Genomic DNA, 5,601 nt, shown 5'->3' on the forward strand with positions numbered 1-5,601 from the left:
GAAAAGCAAACAAGCGGTTAGTTATCCTATCTATCTTCTAGGGGAGGAGTCTTTCAACTTCTTGCCAGACATGTCTCCAAAGGCAGGAGAACCTCTGCCCTCTTAGTTCTGCTTGTCCGCCTGAGATCCACATTCAGGGACCCAGCCAAAGCGTCCTTCAAAGCATCCTTCAAAGCGTCCTTCAGAGTCATGTTTGTCAAGATCCAAGTGCCCCCTTCTCAATTCCTTGCCATTAAATAGAACAACCCAGTGAAACCCACATTGTCTGCTCACCTTAGAATGTTTTTTTCCTTCTTCTTAGTAGAAAGGCAGGGTCCATGTAAATTTGGAATTGATTCAACTGATACTTATTGAGTGTCCGCCATATGCCAGGCCCTGTTCTAGTAAGATGCAAAAGACAAGGTCCTGACACTCAAGGGGCTGGACAGACAATAAGTAATCATACAAATGAAAGGACTGTCAGCTCTGATAATGCCATGATAGGACAGCTTCCTGAGATGGTTATTCTTCAGACCGGTGATAACAAAGGCAGGGGGCTATATTCAGGATGCATTTTGATGCCAAGCTCTTTGGAAAAACCCAGCTTCTCCAGGGCTCATGCACTGCAGGTGAATGTTAGAATTTGCCAAGAACTCTCAGAAAGAGAGATGCATGAGACATTGAACAGCAGACGTGTGTATACCAGGCAGGACCAGCTGACTCCCACTTCCCAGTAATACGCCTTCCCCTGGCAAGTGATGTGGGTTAGGAGAGAGAAACCAGAAGAGGAATGTGAAGGGATTTTTGAGACTTCGATGTCCCTGCCGGAAAGAAGACTCCTTCAGATGTGCTATAGGTAACATGTTGCTGACTTCTCATGGGCACCGTTGTTGCTTACCAAAAGAATAATAAAACCTTTAAATTCACTAGTAGCCATAATGGTTTCTCTTTCTTGAGATTCATCAGTGAATACCTCAGAGTCTGAAGTCCTGGGAACACATTGCATGTACAACAAATTTAAGAAACCTGAAAGAGGGTACAGTGAGAATTCAAAGAGGAGACAGAAACTCAGATTCATTTCTGTTTTCCCAACACCTCACTGCAACACACACAAGCGTGCACACACACACACACACACACACACACACACACTCATACTCACACCCATCTCCTTTCCCCTATTACCTATGATGCCCCGTGAGCATCCATTCAGAACATTCTCTAACCTTTCTGCAACTTACATATCGCTTTTTTCCTGGACATAAATAGGGATTTCAATGGGGATGAAAGCTGTCACTCAATCTCCAAAAAACTCATCAAGCATCAAACAAGAGTGGAAAATGGTTTGAAGCTGATTGTAACCGAGTAAGGCAGGACATTCTGTCCTGAGGAATCGCTGTTTGAACAGGGAATCAGATGAGCTGAGGTTGCTGTTGGAGGAAGAGAGGGAGCACACACAAATCAAGGACACAACACGCACTTCATGGCTCTCAGACCCACAGAAAAGTTCTAGAGAAAATTCAAGAAAATGAAAATGGAACTAGCCCCAAATATATCCCAGATGTCCACTTCCAACTCCCAAGAAACGGGAAGGCAAAATAGAATAAAGCATCTTCCAGCTTTCCTAAAAATATTTAAAGTGAAAACGAACCCCTTGCAATATGTTGCCCACTAATCTGGCCTCCAGGATTTACTTTCTCTCATTTTCAAACCAAATAGCAAATTGACGCGTTAGCATATGCTGCCTTGTTCTCTAAATGTGTGAGCCTGTGCTTTGTTTCTCCAACCATAGTAATGGGTCTCAGGGGCCAAAGCTGTAGCTGGTGCTCACGCAAAGTCCATGGCTGCTAACGGGTGTTCAATACATATTGATTGATTGAAACATAAACTGTATTTATTGATTGACTGCATCATAAACCTTAAACATATGATCTATAGATACGTATCAACTGTTAATAAAATGCATACAACCTGCCAGATTATATAGAGAAAGAGTTTATGAAGCTATTGCCTTCATAATAATGGTAAATAAATACCTCTTTACAGTTTACAAAGCACTTTCATAAACTTTATCTCTTAATTCCCGTAACAGCCGTGTGAAATAAGTATTGAGGTTAATTCTCCAGTCCCAGCACCTTTCCTAGAATATAACCAGATGGACTAATTACTCAGTTCATAAAAGAATATGCCCACTCTAACCCCAGGAATCCCAGATCGAGCTGTGTTAGCAGAAACAAACAGCAGTGAGCTCTCCTTGCATGTCCTCAAAAAGATACACAGAGTCTTACAATAGCAGCTATAAACAGCAAAGTGAATTCATCTGGGAGGAGAAACTACAGACTTTATTTTTCACATTCCTCCCACTATTAAGTCATCTTTTGTTTGTGTGATGTTTGTGTTATGCTTCGTGTTTTTAATGTAATTTTTGAATGGTTTAACCCCCTGTCCCACAAATATCTGACACTAAAAATGAAACAAAACAAAACCTAAAATGAGCTCGGGAGAGAAAAACTAGAAAAAATAGTTCCTGTATCAACCCCTTCCAGCTCAACTTATTTTATTTTGACAACAAATCCAGTTTGAACCAAGAAACCCATTAATAAACTTGTTCTTATGATGTTTCTAGACCAATTTTTCAATGTTAAAGGCTGTGAAAAGTGAGTTCAGGATTGTACAATCCTCCAAATTTTTCAGATTTTTCATGTTATAAAGTCTATAATTTACTTTAAAGTACATCAGTATAAGAACTGTAATGTGTGTGTGTGAATGTGGGTGTGTGTGTGTGTGCCCACAACCTCACTAAATTGGTTTCAATCTACCCCACGGGGTAGGTTAGTTAACAATGTGAAGAACCCTTATCAGAAATACACACCCCAGGAGTGTTAATTAACATTTGAAAGATCCTAATTAGAAGTCCCAACTCCAGAAACTCCATGACAATCACTCCAAATATCAAATTCTAATCTAAAATACAGAGGTCATTCATTTAACATTAAGGAATATTTGAGAAATAATTTCTCACTGTTGAAATAAACAGTGTTTAAACATTCAGATTGGCTCATAATACCAGACAGGTATCTCCACTACAGCATTAATGGAGAATAAAAATGTGAGGGGCCCCACAGTCTACTTCAGTGGGATACCCTGGCTTGGTCTCATTATAATATTACATTGCGCTACTTGACAGAGAATTTTATTCCCTGAACCCACTGAAAAACTGGCTAATCCTACCTCTAGTTAATTACTATTAACTAGAATATTGTTATTCTAGTTAACAATAACAATATTGCTCCATCTGCCTGCAGTAAACCTTTCTTACAAGGTGCTTTTAAGAGTGTCAAAGAGTAGAGAGCTAGAGCTTCACCAAGATTACAAGATCAGACCTATGCCTGCGGTGGTCTTGCTTCTCATAAGCATTCACAAGGGCAGTGGTCTTCAGTGAAACTTCCTGGCAACATGTCAAACAATAGGTAGCAAGGTCATGGGGGAGGGGACCATGGCTCTCACCTACCTATGATCCTTGGAGGCAACCAATATCCACCAAAACAATGTAACAACTCTGACCAACCAAACCCACTTAGGACAATTTACAACAGCTCAGCTCGAACTAATACTATCTGGAATTGTAGGGAGTCGAATAATACTATGCTTCCCTACTGCATTGTAGAACACAGGGGAAGGCATTTCATTCTCTCTTCCTGCATGGGCAAGTTTTGGGAATGTCATTTACCATTCCCCTACCCCCTCTCACACACACACACACACCATGCAGGTCTCACGACTCAGACTCAGGCCTAAGCTATCTTCTCCAATCCATCTTTTACCAGGTGATGAAAGATGGGTCCTTGGGAGTTTCCAAGGACACCCCTTAATACAACAGATCTACGTTCATCATTGGCAGTGGATCCCTATGTGTATATTCCGCTGGTCAGAAACTCAGAGAAGGGGGAACTTGTGTGGCACTCTGAACCCCCACTAGAATACTCTGCATCTATCAAAATAATCTTTTCTAAGAATTTTTGGTAACATGATAAAATTCTTACAACATAATTCTAAGTGGAAGGAAAGCTTGGTACTCAAGAAGATATGTAGTATGCTTTCAGTTTTGTTTTATATATAGAAAGGAAACATCCCCAAAATGCGTTATCTGCCTATCTCAGAGATGACACCACTGAAGATTTCTATTTTTAATCTTTATATTTTCAAACTGCTTTACAATGAACAAAAACATTTATATCCAGTTTAAAAGATGTTGCTGTAACAATTTAAATATTTGCTTCCACCAGAGCGGGCTCAGTACCGGTGATGTTCAACAGGAATATAATGCAAGCCACCTATGTAATTTTAAACTTTCTAGCAGTTATATTTTAAAAATACAAAGAAACAGGTGAAATTAATTTTAATAATACATTTTACTTAACCCATTGTACCAAAATACTGTCATTTGAATGTGAACTCGATGTAAAACAGTATTCGTGAGATATTTTATAGTCTCTCTTTTGTCCTAAGTCTTCAAACAAAATGTAGGGTTTGTATTTTACACCTAGAGCACTAGCCTTATTTCAGATTGGCTACATTTCAAGGACTCAATAGCCATACACGACTAGTGGTTTCTGAATTGGGCAGCTTAGCTCTATATGCTAACAACAGAAAAATTAATATAAAAAACACAACACCAGGAGAGTAAAGTTCTCTCCCGTGTGTTTTAGACCTTGACACTCTCATGTAGTATAGTTTAAAGTTGGAACTGTAAAGGCCCCTGTTTAGAAAGTGAATATTCACCCTTTATTCATCTACTGCTCACTGAGCCATCATCCTTGTCAGGCACAGGGCCAAAGATGATGAGGTGAAGGAAAGGGAGTCTGGTCCTGTGGCAGCCCACTGTCCAGTGGGAGAGACTGACCATAAACAGACGGTTACAATAGCACACTATAGATGTGATCATTACACATCCTCAGTGATGACAAGCTCATAAATGATGACAATGGCATTGACAGCACAGATTCCTGCAGGAGGGGACAGTTGAGTTGGGCCTAAAGATGAATGGAGATCCTTGGCAGTAGGCAACAGGCACACATGTGCAAAGAAGCAGGCCTCTCCCTCAGGACAGGTTGAGGTCAGGGTTGCCTGCATCCCAGGCTGTATTAGAAGAAACGCTGGGAATCGAGAGTAGAAAGAGGGCAGGGGCCATGGGGTGGAGCACAAATACAAGAGATAGAATTAAATTCGTGTCTAGAAAGACCACTTTGGCTGCTATATGGAGAGGGTGACGAGAGCCAAAGGGCAGCTGGCAGTGTGAGGATCAGTTAAAAGGAGGGAGCCACGCCCACTGGAGAGCTGGACCACACAGTGGCAGTAGGGAATGGAGACAAGTGTGCAGAGATAAAATCTACAAAACTTAGCAAGTGACAGGAGGTGCAGTGTGAGGAAGATGGAGAGGGTTCTAGAAAAGATTAGCTCCTACTGTCTAAGTTTAGCTCACTGGGTGCCATGCTGTTTGTATATGGAAGACTTCATCATCACTGGAGATCAACAACCCTAGCCTCCACACTGGTCCAACATGAAGTTGAGACTTGAACTTGAATCTCTCTCCATAACCATCCCGCTGTCAATGCCCAGTTC

Source organism: Mustela nigripes, chromosome 1, assembly GCF_022355385.1.
Source record: "Mustela nigripes isolate SB6536 chromosome 1, MUSNIG.SB6536, whole genome shotgun sequence".
NCBI lineage: Eukaryota > Metazoa > Chordata > Mammalia > Carnivora > Mustelidae > Mustela > Mustela nigripes.